We start from the raw sequence: 23,041 nt of genomic DNA on the forward strand, positions 1-23,041 counted from the left end.
AACACAAATAACCAAGCTGAGCATCTCATTCATCTCACACCTTAAGACAGCTCTGATGGCAGAAAAGGCAAAATCTATATACATTTCTCCATTTAAGGTATTGATAATATTTCAGTGAATCACCTTGCACCAGATCACCTGCAGTTGGAATGTTGTGTGAAATGTAAATAAAAACAGAATACAGTGATTTGCAATCCTCTTCAACCTATATTCAATTGAATACACCACAAAGACAAGATATTTAATGTTCAAACTGATAAACTTTATTGTTTTTGTGCAAATATTTGCTCATTTTGAAATGGATGCCTGCAACATGTTTCAAAAAAGTTGGGACAGGGGCAACAAAAGACTAGGAAAGTTGATGAATGCTCAAAGAACACCTGTTTGGAACATTCCACAGGTTAATTGAACAGGTTAATTGGAGACAGGTGAGTGTCATGATTTGGTATAAAAGGAGCATCTCCAAAAGTCTCAGCCGTTCACAAGCAAATTTGGGGTGACCAACTGCAGGAAAAAATAGTCCAACAGTTTAAGAACAATGTTCCTCAATGTTCAGTTGCAAGGAATTTAGGGATTCCATCATCTACAGTCCATAATATAATCAGAAGAATCAGAGAATCTGGAGAACTTTCTACATGTAAGCGGCAAGGCCAAAAACCAACGTTGAATGTCCGTGACCTTTGATCCCTCAGGTGGCACTGCATTAAAAACCAACATCATTGTGTAAAGGATCTTACCTCGTGGGCTCAGAAACACTTTAGAAAACCATTGTCAGTTAACAGTTCGTCGCTACATCTACAAGTGCAAGTTAAAACTCTACAATGCAAAACAAAAACCATACATCAGCAACATCCAGAAACGCCACCGCCTTCTCTGGGCCCGAGCTCATTTGAAATGGACAGACACAAAGTGGAAAAGCGTGCTGTGGTCTGAGTCCACATTTCAAATTCTTTTTGGAAATCATGGACGTCGTGTCCTCTGGACAAAAGAGGAAAAAGACCATCCAGATTGTTACCAGCGCAAAGTTCAAAAGCCAGCATCTGTGGTGGTATGGTGGTGTGTTAGTGCCCATGACATGGGCAACCTACACACCTGTGATGGCACCATCAATGCTGAAAGGTACATCCAGGTTTTGGAGCAACACCTGCTGCCCTCCAAGCAATGTCTTTTTCAGGGACATCCCTGCTTATTTCAGCAAGACAATGCAAAGCCACATTCTGCACGTGTTACTACAGTGTGGCTTCGTAGTAAAAGAGTGCAGGTACTAGACTGGCCTGCCTGCAGTCCAGACCTGTCGTCCATTGAAAATGTGTGGCGCATTATGAAGCGCAAAATATGACAACGGAGACTGATGGACAACTGAAGTCGTACATCAAGCAAGAATGGGAAAGAATTCCACCTGCAAAGCTTCAACAATTAGTGTCCTCAGTTCCCAAATGCTTATTGAGTGTTGTTAGAAGGAAAGGTGATGTAACACAGAGGTAAACATACCACTGTCCCAGCTTTTTTGAAACGTGTTACAGACATCCATTTCAAAATGAGCAAATATTTGCACAAAAACAATAAAGTTTATCAGTTTGAACATTAAATATCTTCTCTTTGTGGTGTATTCCACTGAATATAGGTTGAAGAGGATTTGCAAATCATTGTATTGTTTTTATTTACATTTTACACAACGTCCCAACTTCACTGGAATTGGGGTTGTAAATGTAGCGCTTAAATAATACATGGTAATAAAACTAAAGCTAGTTTTGAGCAGGGAAAAAAGGAAAAGTTATCCGCGCTTCTCCTAAGCACAATAATCCAGTGCAACCAGGTCAGCCCAAACTTGAAGACAAGGAGAAACACTGGTGCAACACAGAAGTCTATGCAAAAAAAAAAAAATTTACAAAGGTACTGAACACAAAAGGGACTAACACTTCGATGTAGAAATTACATCTTCGTCAGAGTCCTTGTTTTGAGGTGTGTGAACTGTGGTGGTGTTTGCTTAAAGGAGCGTTCTTATTGTAGAGCTGCTAAACGGAGGATAAAACATCTTTTAGGGTTTCTCCCAAAAGAACCTGTTTGTCAATGAACATAAGAAGACTGCAATCATGAGGAGTTATAGCCAGAGTTACTCAGGATTTAATAACTCTTTTTAATAATTTCTAATAAATCTCATTCCGTAATGGCTCTCACTTCGCAGATGCATGCGTCAAAATGAGTTTTTAAATTGTACATTTTTTGGAGTATTATCTTGGGTTGTGTTGTGTGATGCGGGGTTTGGCTGGGCATTGTTTTGCTGTTTTTGTGTTTATTTTCCTCCCAGGTGGTTTGGGGCTGATCTCTGGGGAGAGTGTGCTGCAGAAGAGTCTCTCACCTCTGTTACGGTGATCTGCTGCACCTGTTGCACTCACGTGCAACAGGTGCAGCGTCTCATTATCACCTGACAAAGTTTGATCAGGATCTGATCCTTGCCTCTACTGGTGGTTGTCTCTCACTGCGGTATTGTATCACTTCCTGTTCCGGAGCACAGCGGTGTTTTTCTGTATCTGTTAGCTGTTTAATCTGCGCAGTTAGATTGATCTAGTTACCTAGATAACGATTTGTTTCAGAGTGTAATCTTCACGTGCCTTAACTAAAGCACTCCCTCTGCTGAATCACCTCTAAATTATTTACACATTATTCACTTTGTGTGTTTTTAGGAATCCGCTAGCTTAGCGCAGCTACTAGCTCTTAGCCGGTTTAGCATGGCAGCTTCTCCTGTCTCTCCTGCACTTTCTGCTCTGGGTGTGAAATGTTTAGTTATTCCTTGGCCTCCTTTAGCAGTAATGGTACTTGTAATAAGTGTAGCTTATTCGTAGCTTTGGAGGCCAGGCTGGGCGAATTGGAGACTCGGCTCCGCACCGTGGAAAATTCTACAGCTAGAAGCGCATATTAAACAAATATGTAGGACTGCTTTTTTGCATTTACGCAATATCTCTAAAATTAGAAAGGTCTTGTCTCAGAGTGATGCTGAAAAACTAATTCATGCATTTATTTCCTCTAGGCTGGACTATTGTAATTCATTATTATCAGGTTGTCCTAAAAGTTCCCTGAAAAGCCTTCAGTTAATTCAAAATGCTGCAGTTAGAGTACTAACGGGGACTAGAAGGAGAGAGCATATCTCACCCACATTGGCCTCTCTTCATTGGCTTCCTGTTAATTCTAGAATAGAATTTAAAATTCTTCTTCTTACTTATAAGGTTTTGAATAATCAGGTCCCATCTTATCTTAGGGACCTCATAGTACCATATCACCCCAATAGAGCGCTTCGCTCTCAGACTGCAGGCTTACTTGTAGTTCCTAGGGTTTGTAAGAGTAGAATGGGAGGCAGAGCCTTCAGCTTTCAGGCTCCTCTCCTGTGGAACCAGCTCCCAATTCAGATCAGGGAGACAGACACCCTCTCTACTTTTAAGATTAGGCTTAAAACTTTCCTTTTTGCTAAAGCTTATAGTTAGGGCTGGATCAGGTGACCCTGAACCATCCCTTAGTTATGCTGCTATAGACTTAGACTGCTGGGGGGTTCCCATAATGCACTCAGTGTTTCTTTCTCTTTTGATCTGTATGCACCACTCTGCATTTAATCATTAGTGATTGATCTCTGCTCCCCTCCACAGCATGTCTTTTTCCTGGTTCTCTCCCTCAGCCCCAACCAGTCCCAGCAGAAGACTGCCCCTCCCTGAGCCTGGTTCTGCTGGAGGTTTCTTCCTGTTAAAAGGGAGTTTTTCCTTCCCACTGTCGCCAAGTGCTTGCTCACAGGGGGTCGTTTTGACCGTTGGGGTTTTTACGCAATTATTGTATGGCCTTGCCTTACAATATAAAGCACCTTGGGGCAACTGTTTGCTGTGATTTGGCGCTATATAAATAAAATTGATTGATTGATTGACGTGCGGCTCTCTATCAGGATGATCTACGACACCTGTGACATTCACGTGCAGATCTAAGGATTCTCAGCTGGTGCCAGTGAAGAAATGAAGAGCTGCATTTAAGCCAGCGGTGATCAGGGCTGAATTGCCAGAGAATACGACCATGTGACGATCGTTTGGGGATGCTGAGGGCCGCTCCAGATTCTGACTTTGCGCCTGTGAAGGAGGACGAGGGTGAGAGGCAAACGCGGTCAGCACACGTCAGAGGTGATTATTCTGCAAGGCTTATCTGTAATTGTAATTTGGCGTTTTTGCACAGCTATAATTAAATATTGGTGAAAATTGTCTGGTTTGCTCCTCACGGCAGTGGCGCGCGGATTGATTATCCTCCACTAGCTGTGAGCAGCAGCCCTTTTGAACTAAATCCGAAAGCAGACCTGAACTTGTAGCTGATAAGTGTGCCTCTAAATAATATTTCGTGGTAACAGTGTTGAATAACCTCACCTCTGTTCCTCCTTCACAGAGTACAGTCCTGGGAAAAGCCACCTGGGGGGGTGTCGGCGGAATTCCTGAGTCCAAAACGTTCGGGCTCCGATCTATTGAGACGCTGAGAAAGCGCGCCGCCTCTTCACCTCACCAGTTTTGTTTAGTATTTCATGTACAGAACTAGGGAAAAAAAAACAAACTTGTTTCTTTTGGAACTGCTTCTGGTTATTTCACGCTGGCTTCAGTCAGACGCTGGATCGCTCCTCAATCTGCGTCCAAACCATAACAGGTTGGTCATTATTGGAACTGTAACTAATGATCGTATTCATTATTTGTAGATTATTATTCATTTTTCATAATGAACCATTTATAGATACATGTCCAAAAATTTTACAAGGAAAGATTTTTGAGTGATATTTTGTTTTTCTGGTTGGTTTTTCAATCACAATCTAAAATACTAAAGTATTTTGTTCGTTTTTCACAACCAGAATCTCTTATTGTAAAATTTTCTGCGTTTAAATTCAGAGTAAGGCAGCACGGTGGCTTAGTGGTTAGCACTAAGTTACCGTCACTAGTCAGTGCGTGGGTTCCCTCCAGGTGCTCCAGCTTCCTCCCACATCCAAAAACAAGCAGGTTAGGTGGATTGGGAACTTCAAATTGTCCATCGCTGTGTGTGTGGGCACGAATGTGTTTGTTTGTCTATATGTGGCCCTGCGACACACTGCCGTCCTGTCCAGAGTGTACCCCGCCTCACGCCCTGTCTAGGATAGTTTTCAGTCCCCCCATGACCCTTTATTGGAGTAAGCTGTTGAAGATGAGTGAGTGAAGTTCAACAACAGCCCAACTAACAAAATAAAGTTCCCAAAATGTTATAAGCGCATTTGTCAAATGTTAGCAGAACATTAGCTGGAATCGGAACATTTTTAAGGAAAGTTTCTCTTTGCTTCCTTGAACAATATCCTTTGACAAGAACGTTAGCACAAATGTACCCAGAACGTTAGGTCTGGGAGCGTTTGTGCTTGGACTGTATAAAAGTAAAGTAAGTCTGTCTTTCCTGTCTATGGCTGATGCTGAGTCCCTGATTCATGCGTTTGTCTCTTCTCGATTGGACTACTGCAACATTCTATTTTCTGGTTTACCGTAGTCCAGCATGAGGGGTCTCCAATTGGTTCAAAATGCTGCTGCCAAAGTTTTGACATGAAGCATAAAGTTTGACCACATTACACCCATTTTGGCATCTCTTCACTGGCTTCCGGTCCCAGTGAGATCAGATTTTAAGGTTCTGCTACTAGCCTATAAAATTGTTCATGGACTGGCACCTCCCTACCTAGCTGACCTAATTAAACCCTACATACCGGCTCGTGCTTTGCGTTCTGATGGTGCAGGACTACTTAGTGTCCCTAAAGCCCCGGTCACAACCCACCGTGCGTTTTTTTTCGCCGTACGTTTTCTGCGGATGCCACGGCCACTACGTTTTTGTGAAAACGTACGGAGGCAGTAGCAAGAGGAGGGAGGGAGTACGTTCAACGCATGTCTCTAGGAGTGTAACAATAAAGAGAGTTGACAATAAAGCAGTGTGTGTGTGTGTGTGTGGGATTACTTTTCTTTTTTATGAGCAGGACCGGAGCGGCAGGTGTTTTTCGCCTTCGGCGATGCATGAGCATGTCCAGCCTGCAGCGGTAAGTTGTACGAGTGTTTACTTGCCTCGAAAAGTTACAGCTAGTTAACAGACTGAAGCTGTGGAGTGTGTGTTGCTGACGTTTGGAAATAAAGTCCAAGTTCAAGTGAGAAGCTGCGTTGTGCATGCAAGTCGGCCTCCATAGTATGTGGTGAGTGCCGTAATCTGTACTGCCTACGTATGGATTTGGTTAATTCAACAGTAATTGAATGAAAAGTTACCGTTTTGAATCCGTACTGAGGCAGTACTCACAACGTGCGTCATCTGTACTGCTGGTGAATCCGCAGCCTGACCGCAGCGAAAGTTCTGCATGCACTAAAACCTCTACGGCGTGTCTGCGTGTGTCTGTGTGCTCCTAAATTCGTACTGAGGCAGTACTTACGACGTACGGATCTCCAAATTTAGCCCACATTTTTGCAAGTAGACTGCATGCACGTGCAAGTACGGTGGGTTGTGACCACGGCTTAAGGTGAATAAGAAGTCTGCAGGTCACAGAGCTTTCTCTTATCGTGCCCCTGTTCTGTGGAATGATCTCCATGCATCAATAAAACAGTCAGATTCTGTAGAGACTTTCAATTCCAGACTTAAGACACACTTATTTTCCCATTTGTATAGTTAGCAGACTGGCATCGTATGTTTCTATGCTTTTTACTCTTTTAATTAAATTTCATTAGGAAACGGAGCATGCCGAGGCCTCAACTTTACCTAAATTCTGTGTCTTTTAGTGAAGTTTAGGGCTAGTGGCCAGTGATCTCCTTAGTATTTCTTCTGTTTTTCTTGTTGCTTAATGCTGACAAATTACACTGTATTTCTTGTCTTTCTGATGCTTGATTCTGCTTTTTTTCTTTTCTCTCTGTTTGAGGTGCGGCTCCATCCACAGATGGGTGTGGTGTCTGTTCCAGAAACCGTCCTGTGCACCGGCAATATTTCCTGCATGTTCGTTTTGTGAATTGTTCTGTAATTTATGTCTGTAGCATGGCCCAAGCGGAGGGTCACCCCTTTGAGTCTGGTCTGCTTGAGGTTTCTTCCTCAGAGGGAGTTTTTCCTTACCACTGCTGCTCTGGGGGTTAGTAAGTTTAGACCTTACTTGTGTGAAATGCTTTGAGGCAACCTTGTTGTGATTTGGCACTATATAAATAAAAATAAATTGAAATGGAAAATTAAGTCCCTTTAGCTGTTCCCTTGTTTTCATTAGAGGTCACCACAGCAGATCCAAGGTGGGTCTACATGTTCATTTGGCACAAGTTTTACACAGGATGCCCTTCCTGCCGCAACTCCACATTAAATACAGAATGGGCAGGGGTGGGTTTTGAACCAAGAACCTTCCGCACTGAAAACAAACACACGGAACCGCTTGGCCACCACCCCTGGTTTAAGGTAATCTATAGTTCACAGGCTAAAACACAGGTGTATTCAGGGTGTGTCCAACTGTAGTTTGATATGTCATTTAATCTGAATGCAAACTCAGATGCAGAGTGCAAAGCAGATGTGTTAATCATGGGTGTGTTCTGGGTGTAATATGAATAAAACCAATTTGTCATCTGTTACTCTCATGACAGATGTGTGCACCTGCAGCTGGCACATTTCTATGTTGATACTAATAGAAGTCAGAGATGTTCTGCCGAGGGAACGGCTCTGCGCACAAAGCATTAAGGTGTGTGTTAGTTCATTTATGTGGGCAGTCACCAAAGTGCCCTGAGGTGAAGCAGTTGTGCAATACCTACTTCTTTTGTGATCTTCCCCAGTAGGCCTTCTTGTGACCAGGGCAGTCCAGAAAATGAACATAAAATATGGTCCAACCAACACTTTTTAAAGTTTTGTATTTTTCCCATAATGTGATTTGTTTCCTTGTTTGATGAGTGAAAAGGAGGAATATTGGCGCTAATGCTTTTGTAAAGCATATCTGAATATTGCATCAAATAGCAGAAAAACTCATTTGACTTTAGAGCACTGTGCCTGAACACACCTCATTTTAAGTCCAATAACCCCATGGGTGCACAGATGAGCACACGTACATTTAGTTTTGGAACAACGTGGGTGCAGGGTGTGAAAACGACTACTGCATTGGTTGAAAATTAGCAATGACACTTGTGCTGCTTTGTGCCTGGTGTAAGATGGGACCCGACATCTGGTTTGGTCAGAGAGAGGTGGCCCCCTTTGTTTTGGCCCCAAATACGGTAAACACAGTGTCATCCATCAAACTTGAAAAAGACTGCCAAAATGATAAAGAGCCACAACAAAAACACTCCCCGCTCAAACTCCATTTCAAATCAACTGTGGTAAATCTTGGCCATTTTTCCTCCTGTGTGTTTCTTTGGAGTCGTTTTACAAGCCATAACTCACTGCCAGAAAGACACATTCAGCATTGTGGACAGGTCTACAGTAAACAGAGACTTCAGTGTCGCCGAGGCAAGCTTCTACCTGAAACCTGACCTCATGTCACAAATGAAATGTTCCTTGTGTAGCGCTGCAGACAATATATCACAAGGTTCAAAAGCAACACGTAAACATTCGGCTTTTCCCACGCTGGGAAATCTGAAATATTGTTGATCTCTACTGAGGCAGCTTCAGGCAAACAGCATGAACTTACTGTTCGGTTTGATAATCAGACCCCAAATTCCCTGAGAAATATATCTGCCTCATAAAGTGAATTAACTGCAGCACATATTAAAAAGCAGAGTCCTAATGGCAACGCTGCAAATCCACCAAGGAATGTTGGTTACGGGGACTCCGCCAAATACAGAAAAAGTCATGTTTATTATCATTATTGAATTTCATACTTTGTGTTTACTTCAAACCATATGTGTATCATGATGTTTGACTCGTGGCTCACGCGTCTGATTGCAATACTAGGCCTCGATGATGGAGCACCAGTTAGAAAATAAAGCCATCACCATGTGAAATACTGTAGCTTCCACACACAATTATATCATAGGCATGTTTCAGACACTTTGCATTGTGTTGTCTTGTTTTCATTTTTAAACAGCAAAGTACCTTCTTTAACTGAAAAATCCCATCAGGATCTTTATAGAAAAGTAATCACGTTATTTGCTCTCTGACATGTGATGCTTGTCGAAACTGGATGAGTTGTTGCGTAGCTACAGCTTGTCGCATACGAATTTCAGACCGTTAAAAATGGTTATAGAATGTGTTGAACAAACATTCTGCAGGCTCCAAACTGCTGCTGCTTATATAAAAGATTGCTGTGATCAAGGTGTGAACTTCAATGCACTTCAGAGTCTCACACCTACAAGAAACACGTTGACTATAAGAGCATAATAACCTTTTGTACATTATGAACAATGTTAATGTTTTTTGCATTTTCTCAATGATTATTTTTATTATTTACAATTAAAGTAAATGATGATTATTATATGTGTTGTACTGGCACCAATACGAACTTTAAATTAGTACATTTCGGTTATTGGATAGATAGTATAACCGACCACCTGCAAGCTGGTGGCTTGACTTAAGGCATGACTTAAGGTATCAGAAGATATCGGGGGGGAGGTTCAGAATTGGAGCTTCGCTTACAGGAAGTAGTTTTCCCCTGCTTGGCAGAGGAAACACAGGCATAACGTAGTCCGTCAGTGTGTATGTGAGTGAGTGGGTCCACAAAACCTCCAGCTTTGTAAAAACTTCAAAAATTATGGCATTTTCAGCTATGAAGTCTTGGATTCTGACAGACGCAGATGACGACCAGTGATCCTATTTTGAATAATGTTGAAATCTGTTAACATAATAATTTGCCGGGCTAGTTTCATAGTTACTTAAAGTCCTGGTCACACGGCACTAACAAAGGACAACGAAGCCCAAACAAAACAAGAAATCTGGAGTTACATTGACTTTCAAAGAAATCGTTTAACCGACGTCCAGCTTTGTTCATGCAGCTGGCACTTTGTTGAAAAATGTGAACGAATCCCAATGATATCATCAATTTGTCCATATTCCGTTTTGCTTTCTGTCTTGAGGGTACCTTATTGTTTATGTAGTTTCCGTGACGTCAGCGTTCTGTTTGACTGCCATCCAACTTTGTCCAACCTCCCAAGTCTGACGTAATGCATGAACATGGACGATATCTCAGCGGATCAATAACTAAAGCTCAGACAAGCTGCACGTAACATCTTTGAATCGCTAATGACTCGTCCATGTTTGGGACAAAAAGCAACATTGTCATACAGAAACAATAGCGATAAGAACATTTTGTCAACTACTTTAACTACTTATGCACGTTCCAGCTGTGTGTGGCTGGCCTGTGTGTGCACGCACGTTGTCGTTGTGAAGACAAACAACATCTGTTACCTGTTGTCAACATCCAAATCCTGCACCTACAAGTGCTGCGGACATGAGGACAAGGCTGGGTGTGGTTGGTCTCAAACCCGCTCTCGGTCACGCCATCGTTATTGTTTCACTTTGATTTCATTTAAAGTGTCAAGGTCAATGTTCGCATTGTTTTTCTTTCATTAGTTTTGGTTGTGTTTTGTTCCTTTTTGCGTTCTTCATTTGCAGGCTTTTCGGTGATAGGAAAGGTGCAGGATCATTCATCCACCTTTTCTCGATGATTTGTGACTTTTTTCCTTCGTTCAGCTGTTGTCGTGTGACCAGGCCTTAGCATAGGAGCGTTAGCACAGTGTGACAAAGTAAGTCTGGTTTGTTTGCATGCGATTTATGAGGTCTTGTTGCTAATCACAGGGTCCTGGAGACCACTAAGTCCATCCCAATTTCCCGCAGTGCAGTGTTTGCTTTGTCCAACCAACACAAATATATTCAGTTAATTTATAATGATGGCACACACAAACACAAAAGCAACAACAAATCTTCATGTATATGAAGCTGGGTCTAGAGAAACTTTGCATTTGTGCTTGTGAAATGATATGAACTGTTTGCAGACTAATACATCATTTTAGCTTCACCAAAAACAAAGCACTAATAAACCAGCAACATTAATACAATGAATTTACTTGCACCTTCGCCTTTGATTTGACAAAACACTACTTTGTGTATGAGAATTCACAAAGATTGCAAAATAAAGCACATGGTGTACTGGCCAATGTGTTTGTTCTGTATGTTTTTCTGTTAAAGTGATACCATAATGCAATCAATGTATGTGGTTACACCGATTAACCACGGTGCATTGTATCTAAAAATACAGCATACATCAAGCTAACACAAATTAAAGGTTTTCAATCCCAGGAGGCAGGCTGCCCATGGCTAAAGGTCAGCTATGAAATAAAAAACTGTATTGATGGAAAAACCATTACCACATTACCACGTATTACGTCATGTTATATTTCGCATTGGATGCTGTTAGTGTTGCACCATTTGTGTTAAGTGTTTGATGTCATACGTGTACTCCAAGGAAAGCTAGAAGGTTGTACAGTTAACTCCCAGGGTGTAATTCTAAACCATACAACCTACTACCTCAACCCGGATGCACACATTTTTCAGTCTTTACCCTGTCCACTTCTGGACAGGACTTTGTTACAATTTTGTCAGGTTTTGCAAGACAGCATGGAGATTTTCAAAGTCATGTCCGACTAAATGATGATTTTATACTTCATCCATCACTTATAAAAAGTTAATTACTGAAGGGGGAAAGAGACGACGTTCACACCACAGTGACAAAGACCCACAGAGGCGAGCTTGTGCTGTCAGATTCGCCACAAGATCGGATCTACGGGTTTGTGCCAAATGGTTATGGTCAAAGTATCAAAATAAGCAGCCAAAACAAACTGGCACATTAAAATGCTGCTGTATTCAAATAAAGATATGAGTGAAACTTCAAGCATATTTCAGAGCATGCCTTGGGGGGGTCGGGGGTGGGGGAGATTGGGATTTGAATTCAAAACCTTTGTCAAAGGAACATTAACTCAGAGTTTAGAACTCAAACTAACAATAATGTACATCGCCACAGAGTTTGTCAATAGTTGTTTTTTGTATTAATTCATGATTCCATGTGAAAACAGAACATCTTTAGATACTTTGTATTATCCAAGCTAGAAAAGGTACATGATGCAGTTTCCCACTGGGGTTTTTCACCACAAGTCCAAAATACTTCAGTGATGGTTTATACATGTTTTACTCAGTCACTCATCACTCATCTTCAACCGCTTATTCAGGATCGGGTCGCAGGGGCAACAGCTCCAGCAGGGGACCCCAGACTTCCCTTTCCCGGGGCACATTGACCACCTGGGACTGGGGGATTCTGAGGTGTTCCCAGGCCAGTGTGGAGATATCTCTCCACACTGGCCTGGGTCTTCCCCGGGGTCTTCTCCCAGATGAAGGTGTCTGGAACATCTCCCTAGAGAGGGTGGCATCCTTACCAGATGCCCGAACCACCTCAGCTGACTCCTTTCAATGCAAAGGAGCAGCGGCTCTACTCTGAGCTCCCCACGGCTGACCGAACTTCTCACCCTATCTCTAAGGGAGACACCAGCCACCCTCCTAAGGAAGCCCATTTCAGCTGCTTCTACCTGCGATCTAGTTCTTTCGGTCATGACCCAACCCTCATGACCACAGGTGAGAGTAGGAATGAAGATTGACCAGTAGATCGAGAGCTTCGCCTTTTGGCTCAGCCCCCTTTTCGTCACAACAGTACGGTAAGCGAATGCAATACTGCCCCTGCTGCGCGGATTCTCTGGCCAATTTCATGCTCTATCATCCCCTTGTAAACAAGACCTGAGGTGCTTGAACGCCTTCACTTGGGCCAAGACCGCATGCCCTACTCAGAGTAGGCAGTCTATCGGTTTCCTGCTGAGAACCATGGCCTCAAATTTAGAGGTGCTGATCCTCATCCCAGCCGCTTCACACTCTGCTGTGAACCGATCCATTGAGTGCTGGAGGTCACGGGTCGATGAAGCCAACAGGACCGCATCATCTGAAAAAAGCAGCGATGAGACCCTGAGCCCACCAAACTGGAAACCCTCCTCCCCCCGACGACGCCTTGATATCATGTCCATAAATATCACAAACAGGATTGGTGACAAGGTGCAGCCCTGGCGGAGGCCAACCTCCACCGGAAACGAGTCTGACTTACTGCTGAGCACCTGAACATAGCTCTCGCTTTGTGAGTACAGAGATTGGATGGCCCTGAGAAGGGACCCCCCCTCACTCCATACTCCATACACAGCACCTCCCACAATATCTCCTGGGGTATCTGATCATACGCCTTCTCCAAGTCCACAAAACACATGTAGACTGGGTGGGCATACTCCCAGGCACCCTCCAGGATCCTTGTGAGAGTGAAGAGCTGGTCGGTTGTTCCACAACCAGTACAGAACCCTCATTCTTCCTCTTCAGTCAGAGGTTTGACTATCGGCTGAACCCTCCTTTCAGCACCCTGGAGTAGACCTTACCAGGGAGGCTGTGTAGTGTGATGCCCCTGTAGTTGGCACACACTCTCTGGTCCCCTTTCTTAAATATGGGGACCACCACCCTAGTTTGCCACTCCTTAAGCTCTGTCCCAGACCTTAACGCAATGTTGAAGAGACATCTCATCCAAGACAGTCCCTCCATACCGAGAGCCTTCAGCATTTCTGGGCGGATCTCATCAACCCCTGGGGCTTTGCCACTGTGGAGTTGTTTGACTACCTCAGTGACATCCACCAGAGAAACTGATGATAATCCTGCATCAGCTTCCAGCTCTCCCCCTACTATAGAGTGCGCTCCGGTCTGATGCAGGAGTTCCTCAAAGTGTTCCTTCCAGCGGCAGATTACATCCTCAGTTGAGGTCAACAGAGTCCCATCCTTACTGCAGACAGCTTGGATGGTTCCTCTTTTTTCCCTCCTGAGGTGCCTCACAGTCTGCCAGAAGGACCTTTTTGCCGACCGAAAGTTTTAAGAAGTATACATGTTTTAAACCAGTTTTAAAAAGCCATCATTTTAAGGTTCTTTGAGCAAGTTCATATTTAAAGTTTGACACCTTAAAACTAGTGTATACAAGAATACTGTATAACCTCGTTATTATTACCAGATTACAGCTAGTTTAATATCTTAATGTTGGTTTAGAGCCTTTAGTGTTGGATAATACAGAATATCTCCTTTTTAATATCTGAAGCAGTTATTCCCTTGATGGGCCATGACATGTCATTAAAATATACAAAAGAAAACTTTGATTTTCAAGTTTAAAATTAGCCAAAATATTTAATTATTTATGAAATGTAATGAAACACAGCCAGACCTAAATTAACACACACACACACACACAATTTAATTAAAGGTTTTGTTAGTCTGCAGACGATTTTCAAATTTCCAAGTAGGCCACAATGTTTTTGACTTTGGGAATGGCTTGAAATAAGTGAATGACACATCTAGATACTCACATTTAAACAGTGTTGCCACAGTTACTTTGAAAAAGTAATCCAATTACTGATTACTCCTTGAAAAAGTAACTTAGTTAATTTACTGATTACTCAATTGGAAAAGTAACTAAGTTAGATTACTAGTTACTTTTTTAGTTACTTTCCCCAGCTGCCGACAACAACCCTCTACAACCTCAACATGACAATGATACTTGTTTTGCAAAAACTGACTTTATAGTCACCCTTTCTTGACTTCAATGAAAATAAATACTTGTTTTATAAAAAGTAAAATAAAGACCTCTTTCTTGACCTCATATTTAACTGTTGACAGCACTGTAACAGTAAAAATTGCAATTTCTAACCTAGTACATTGTTTATAAATGTAACTATTAAATTCATTCTAACATTTAAATTCTCTCTAAACATTTTACTTGTCGAAATTATTATTATTTTAAGTAGTATTAGTAGTTGTAGTAAAAAAACAACTTCAAAACTAAACTAGAGTAACGCATTATCGGCATCACTGCATTTAAACAACTGGGCCAAATCAAATTTTGCTGTCTTTTTTCACTCAGTGACAACATAATAATAACTTTTATTTATGAAGCACTTTTAAAAACTGAATGTTTAGAAAATGCTGTTTTCTTTTCAAACAGATAAGCGCAAATCAATGTACAGTAGAAAATAACAACCACTAAAGGGTAATTGTAATAGTAAAAAATGAACATGAAAGTACAAATGAATTAGTTACTAAAATATTTGATTATTTGATGTCAGATCACAACGATTTTACGCATTTCACTGCAGGGAATCAACAGTTCTGACATCGATTCAGCAAACATTTAGCCAAAGTCAGCAACAGCTTGTTGAGATTCACCCCAAGAATGTAAGGTGATGAAACAGACGGGGAGAGAGTGATGTGAACTTACCCATCATGGAGCATGTCTCAGGATATTTTGTTACCCGGTGTCAGTTTTCCTGAAAACAGTAAAAAAAAAGAGTCTTTAATTTAACAAACATAAAACACTACAATAGCCTGCCAATGTTGCTTTTGTTATGTCTGAATATTAGGAACTTATATTTAATACAGTGATGTATAAAATAACAACAAAACACTTTACAATGATGATCAAGGAAGAGGATTAGTATTAAGTTACAAAATGATTAAACCCAAATTACTAGCACATTCTCAAGTTGTTATGGCTGTTTTGGAGGCAAACTGGCCTCAGTCATCCCAGATATTATGTTAAAGTCCACAATAACACCAATCAGAAACTCAGAATTGCCTTGTTTGGCCGTGAGGAACGTGGACTGTGGTGAGAGGCTCGTGCAACTTAGCCAAGACAAAATCAGACCCACTGAGAGGGATGCCAGTGTAATCAAGCATACCCGCTTTAAATGTGCCAGCACCGGAGAGCCACAAACAACAGAGTATTCCTCCGACTGCACTGCGACAACAAGTACGGGCTGAGAGGAGAAAAAAAGAAAGACACTTACCCATATTTCTAGTTTTCTCCTGACTATCTCTATGTTCGTCTGGATGTGAGAACTGAACAGCCGCAAGCTCGACTACCCTTTTTTTTTTAAGAAGAAGAAACCCTTTTTTTATACAAAGCAGAGCGATAGATAAATTCACGATTGAAAGACCAAGAGGAGCTTCTAAACCAAGCTCGCTGACAGTACGGGCTTCAGTTCAGCGATACGCCGACCGCCATTTTCTCATAAACAAACAACGATGACAGGAAGGGAAAAAGGATAAAAAATGTCTGCTGGCATCATTAATCAAAGTTTCTCCCCTTTTGTGTTCATCTCTCTGTGTGTTTCTGGCACCATTACAAAATCATGACTGAAAAAAAAAAAAGAAATCACTGTCTCATACCAGAAAGCTGGTAAGTATTCTGCTGACACTGTGAAGACACCTTTTGTTTGAAACAAAACCTTCACCCACTTCCTGAATCTGGCACTTTCCGGGGGGGGGGGTGGAGTCGGTGCAAAGGGTGGCTTTGGGACTCATGGCAGCCTCAGCCTGGCGGCGTGCCCAGCCACCCTGAGGTGGGGAGAAGTAGGGGCTAATGTGGTGTCAAGCAGGAATGCTTAGTGCCGTCCAAAATCAACTCTGCAGGCGTGCTGGTTGCTTAAGAGTTCAGCTCAAATGCCACAACTTTTTGACAGCGTAAACACAAAAAAGACGGGTCACACGACAAGCTAATGACACACTCGTACCCTGTGATTAGCATCTGTGGTGGCGTGTTTACATTCACTGGTCTGTGAGATAATGTTGACATGCTTCTGGTGAAAATATGGTTCATAAAAACCACGTGTGACTTCTCCGTAGATGAAGTAGCCGGATTTATGATGAGTCTATTCAATATGTTCACGTGGATTTGTTGGAAAGCACAAAACACTAACTACCCAGAGACTACAAGAACTTTCTGTGAAAACGTAATCCTCCAGCCGAATTACTGTTTTTCTGCTTCAGCGTATCACTAACAGGAGGTTTTTTTTTTCTCTCTACAACAGCAGATGTTCACAGTTTTGCCCATGTTTCGTAGCCAGAATGGTAGCCAAACGACCTCGTGACTCACCGCCAAACAAGGTGTTCATCAAAGTCCCAACAACTTCACAGAAAAACTGTAACTTCTGCTCTACTTACTCATCTCCGGTCACAATTAAATGCTCAGATCAAATTTCCAATTTGATCAGAACAACTGTTCCAAAGGGTGTTTGGTGTTCAGCTTTCTGTTTTTTTTTTTTTTCCCCCACCACCTTTCTTTAAATTTGACAAACCTTTTCTCCATGTGTATCGTAATGCTGTGCAAACATTTAATGCACCGAACATTTTATTTAAAAAAGCAAACTGGGATTGGGAGTATGACAAAAAACTGGCAAAAGATCTAATATTAATCAATAAATTTACAGGTTAAAAGTAAATTTCAAGTCAATTGCCTCTTTAACAGATCATCTTAAATCATTTATTTACTGTTTTATTGATTATTGATGATTATTTGTTTTATTTTAGCTACATTAGATGGTTTGTATAATATGTTTAACTTGTCCTTATGGATATTTAAATTTGATGTTTTTGCTGTTATTGTGCTTTTAATATTATATACTGGAGAGCACTTTGATATCTGTTTCCTGAAAGTGGTACAGAAATATAATTATTATTCAAGTGAGTGACTGTTTTTTAATCTATCAAAATATTTTAAGTTGTCAAGCTAAATCATTTCAGTGTCTTTGGGAATTATTTTTGTTGTTTTATTGTAAAGTGATTGAGAACTAGGTGGTAGACCTATAAATAAATCCTATTTTTTAAATGTGAAAATTAAGTTTGGAACTTGATAATTGATTCAATGAATAAAATAGCAAAAAAGTCACATGATTTTTATTAGAACAAGAAAGTTTGGACTTTACACATTTAATTTACTTTTCGCTGCAGAGGAAGAAAAAAAAGATCAAATACATTTTTATCAAAATTGCAGGATGCCTAAACATTAGGACAGTATTGTATGTACAGTGCATCCAGAAAGTATTCACAGCGCTTCACTTTTTTATGTTACAGCCTTATTGCAAAATGGACTAAATGCATTGTTTCCTCACAATTCTACACACAATACCCCATAATGACAATGTGAAAAAAGTTTTTTGGGGGGATTTTTGCAAACGTATAAAAAAAAAACTAAAAAATTACGTCTGCATAAGTATTCACAGCCTTTGCCCAGAAGCTCAAAATTTAATTGTCTGTAGACCTCCAAGACAGGATTGTCTCGAGGCACAAATCTGAGGAAGGGGACAGAAACATCTCTGCTGCTTTGATGCTCCCAATGAGCACAGTGGCCTCCATCATCCATAAATGGAAGAAGTTTGGATCCACCAGGACTCTGCCTAGAGCTGCCAGTCTAAACTGAGCGATTGCTGGAGAAGGGCCTTAGTCAGGGAGGTGATCAAGAACCCGATGTTGACTCTGTTAGAGCTCCAGCATTCATCTGTGGGGACAGGAGAACCTTTCAGAAGGACAACTATCTCTGCAGCAATCCACCAATCAGGCCTGTATGGTAGAGTGGCCAGATGGAAACCACTCCTTAGTAAAAGGCACATGGCAGGCAACCTGGAGTTTGCCAAAAGGCACCTGAAGGACTCTCAGACCATGAGAAACAAAATTCTCTGGTCTGATGAGATAAAGACTGAACTCTTTGGCGTGACTCTTGCTTGCCTCTACTGGTGGTTGGCTCTCTCACTGCGGTATTGTATCACTTCCTGTTCCGGAGCACAGCGGTGTTTTGCTGTATCTGTTAGCTGTTTAATCTACGCAGTTAGATTGATCTAGATAACTAGATAACGATTTGTTTCACAGTGTAATCTTCACGTGCCTTAACTAAAGCACTCCCTCTGCTGAATCACCTCTAAATTATTTACACATTATTCACTTTGTGTGTTTTTAGGAATCCGCTAGTTTAGCGCAGCTACTAGCTCTTAGCCAGTTTAGCATGGCGGCTTCTCCTGTCTCTCCCGCACTTTTCTGCTCTGGGTGTGAAATGTTTAGTTATTCCTCGGCCTCCTTTAGCAGTAATGGTACTTGTAATAAGTGTAGCTATTCGTAGCTTTGGAGGCCAGGCTGGACGAATTGGAGACTCGGCTCCGCACCGTGGAAAATTCTACAGCTGTTTGAGAAATGTGAAGTTAGCGACACCAGCAACCATAGTCAAATGTCTTCCGGGGGCCAGAGCAGGCACCTTGAAGGAAATTTGAAACTGCTGGCTAAGGCTAAGCGTAAAATTTGGTAAGATTGTAATTCACGTCGGCAGTAATGACACCCAGTTACGCCAATCGGAGGTCACTAAAATTAACATTGAATCGGTGTGTAACTTTGCTTTGTTAGAGAGACAGTATCCATCCCACTTTGGATGGAGCAGCTCTCATTTCTAGAAATCTGGCCAATTTTCTTAAATCCTCCAACCGTGACTATCCAGGGTTGGGACCAGGAAGCAGAGTTGTAGTCTTACACACCTCTCTGCAGCTTCTCTCCCCCTGCCATCCCCTCATACCCCATCCCATAGAGACGGTGCCTGCTCCCAGACCACCAACAACCAGTGAAAATCTATTTAAGCATAGAAATTCAAAAAGAAAAAATAATATAGCACCTTCAACTGCACCACAGACTAAAACAGTTAAATGTGGTCTATTAAACATTAGGTCTCTCTCTTCTAAGTCCCTGTTAGTAAATGATATAATAATTGATCAACATATTGATTTATTCTGCCTTACAGAAACCTGGTTCAGCAGGATGAATACATTAGTTTAAATGAGTCAACCACCCCCGAGTCACACTAACTGCCAGAACGCTCGTAGCACGGGCCGAGGCGGAGGATTAGCAGCAATCTTCCATTCCAGCTTATTAATTAATCCAAACCCAGACAGAGCTTTAATTCATTTGAAAGCTTGACTCTTAGTCTTGTCCATCCAATTGGAAGTCCCAAAAAACAGTTTTATTGTTATTATCTATCGTCCTCCTGTCGTTACTGTGAGTTCTCTGTGAATTTTCAGACCTTTTGCCTGACTTAGTGCTTAGCTCAGATAAGATAATTATAGTGGGCGATTTTAACATCCACACAGATGCTGAGAATGACAGCCTCAACACTGCATTTAATCTATTATTAGACTCAATTGGCTTGCTCAAAATGTAAATGAGTCCACCCACCACTTTAATCATACCTTAGATCTTGTTCTGACTTATGTATGGAAATTGAAGACTTAACAGTATTCCCTGAAAACTCCCTTCTGTCTGATCATTTGTTAATAACATTTACATTTACTCTGATGGACTACCCAGCAGTGGGGAATAAGTTTCATTACACTAGAAGTCTTTCAGAAAGCGCTGTAACTAGGTTTAAGGATATGATTCCTTCTTTATGTTCTCTAATGCCATATACCAACACAGTAGCTACCTAAACTCTGTGAGTGAGATAGAGTATCTCGTCAATAGTTTTACATCCTCATTGAAGACAACTTTGGATGCTGTAGCTCCTCTGAAAAAGAGAGCCTTAAATCAGAAGTGCCTGACTCCGTGGTATAACTCACAAACTCGCAGCTTAAAGCAGATAACCCGTAAGTTGGAGAGGAAATGGCATCTTACTAATTTAGAAGATCTTCACTTAGCCTGGAAAAAGAGTCTGTTGCTCTATAAAAAAGCCCTCCGTAAAGCTAGGACATCTTACTACTCATCACTAATTGAAGAAAATAAGAACAACCCCAGGTTTCTTTTCAGCACTGTAGCCAGGCTGACAAAGAGTCAGAGCTCTATTGAGCCGAGTATTCCTTTAACTTTAACTAGTAATGACTTCATGACTTTCTTTGCTAATAAAATTTTAACTATTAGAGAAAAAATTACTCATAACCATCCCAAAGACATATAGTTATCTTTGGCTGCTTTCAGTGATGCCGGTATTTGGTTAGACTCTTTCTCTCTGATTGTTCTGTCTGAGTTATTTTCATTAGTTACTTCATCCAAACCATCAACATGTCTATTAGACCCCATTCCTACCAGGCTGCTCAAGGAAGCCCTACCATTATTTAATGCTTCGATCTTAAATATGATCAATCTATCTTTGTTAGTTGGCTATGTACCACAGGCTTTTAAGGTGGCAGTAATTAAACCATTACTTAAAAAGCCATCACTTGACCCAGCTATCTTAGCTAATTATAGGCCAATCTCCAACCTTCCTTTTCTCTCAAAAATTCTTGAAAGGGTAGTTGTAAAACAGCTAACTGATCATCTGCAGAGGAATGGTCTATTTGAAGAGTTTCAGTCAGGTTTTAGAATTCATCATAGTACAGAAACAGCATTAGTGAAGGTTGCAAATGATCTTCTTATGGCTTCGGACAGTGGACTCATCTCTGTGCTTGTTCTGTTAGACCTCAGTGCTGCTTTTGATACTGTTGACCATAAAATTTTATTACAGAGATTAGAGCATGCCATAGGTATTAAAGGCACTGCGCTGCGGTGGTTTGAATCATATTTGTCTAATAGATTACAATTTGTTCATGTAAATGGGGAATCTTCTTCACAGACTAAGTTAATTATGGAGTTCCACAAGGTTCTGTGCTAGGACCAATTTATTCACTTTATACATGCTTCCTTAGGCAGTATTATTAGACGGTATTGCTTAAATTTTCATTGTTACGCAGATGATACCCAGCTTTATCTATCCATGAAGCCGAGGACACACACCAATTAGCTAAACTGCAGGATTGTCTTACAGACATAAAGACATGGATGACCTCTAATTTCCTGCTTTTAAACTCAGATAAAACTGAAGTTATTGTACTTGGCCCCACAAATCTTAGAAACATGGTGTCTAACCAGATCCTACTCTGGATGGCATTACCCTGACCTCTAGTAATACTGTGAGAAATCTTGGAGTCATTTTTGATCAGGATTTGTCATTCAAAGCGCATATTAAACAAATATGTAGGACTGCTTTTTGCATTTACGCAATATCTCTAAAATTAGAAAGGTCTTGTCTCAGAGTGATGCTGAAAAACTAATTCATGCATTTATTTCCTCTAGGCTGGACTATTGTAATTCATTATTATCAGGTTGTCCTAAGAGTTCCCTAAAAAAGCCTTCAGTTAATTCAAAATGCTGCAGCTAGAGTACTGACGGGGACTAGAAGGAGAGAGCATATCTCACCCATATTGGCCTCTCTTCATTGGCTTCCTGTTAATTCTAGAATAGAATTTAAAATTCTTCTTCTTACTTATAAGGTTTTGAATAATCAGGTCCCATCTTATCTTAGGGACCTCGTAGTACCATATCACCCCAATAGAGCGCTTCGCTCTCAGACTGCAGGCTTACTTGTAGTTCCTAGGGTTTGTAAGAGTAGAATGGGAGGCAGAGCCTTCAGCTTTCAGGCTCCTGTCCTGTGGAACCAGCTCCCAATTCGGATCAGGGAGACAGACACCCTCTCTACATTTAAGATTAGGCTTAAAACTTTCCTTTTTGCTAAAGCTTATAGTTAGGGCTGGATCAGGTGACCCTGAACCATCCCTTAGTTATGCTGCTATAGACGTAGACTGCTGGGGGGTTCCCATGATGCACTGTTTCTTTCTCTTTTTGCTCTGTATGCACCACTCTGCATTTAATCATTAGTGATCGATCTCTGCTCCCCTCCACAGCATGTCTTTTTCCTGGTTCTCTCCCTCAGCCCCAACCAGTCCCAGCAGAAGACTGCCCCTCCCTGAGCCTGGTTCTGCTGGAGGTTTCTTCCTGTTAAAAGGGAGTTTTTCCTTCCCACTGTCACCATGTGCTTGCTCACAGGGGGTCGTTTTGACCGTTGGGGTTTTTCTGTAATTATTGTATGGCCTTGCCTTACAATATAAGTGCCTTGGGGCAACTGTTTGTTGTGATTTGGCGCTATATAAATAAAATTGATTTGATTTGATTTGATTTGAATGACAAGCACCATCCCCACAATGAAGCATGGTGGTGGCAGTATTATGCTGTGGAGATGTTTTTCAGCAGCAGGAACTGGGAGACTAGTCAGGATGAAGCGAAAGATGAATGCAGCAATGAACAGAGACATCCTAGATGAAAACCTGCTCCAGAGCGCTCTTGACCTCAGACTGGGGTGACGGTTCTTCTTTCAAAAGGACAATGACCCAAAGCACATGGCCAAGATATGACAGGAGTG

At 41.4% G+C, this 23,041-nt stretch overlaps 1 long non-coding RNA gene across 1 annotated transcript in view; it reads right to left on the reverse strand.

The window, feature by feature from the left end:
* LOC117517782 overlaps positions 1-23,041 on the reverse strand; it is a 191,925-nt gene that overhangs the window by 66,892 nt on the left and 101,992 nt on the right. Inside the window, exon 2 of the long non-coding RNA XR_004562829.1 lies at positions 15,281-15,329. This is a non-coding gene — a long non-coding RNA (uncharacterized LOC117517782). The remainder of the gene's footprint in view (positions 1-15,280; positions 15,330-23,041) is intronic.

The sequence above is a fragment of the Thalassophryne amazonica genome, chromosome 9 (genome assembly GCF_902500255.1).
Source record: "Thalassophryne amazonica chromosome 9, fThaAma1.1, whole genome shotgun sequence".
NCBI lineage: Eukaryota > Metazoa > Chordata > Actinopteri > Batrachoidiformes > Batrachoididae > Thalassophryne > Thalassophryne amazonica.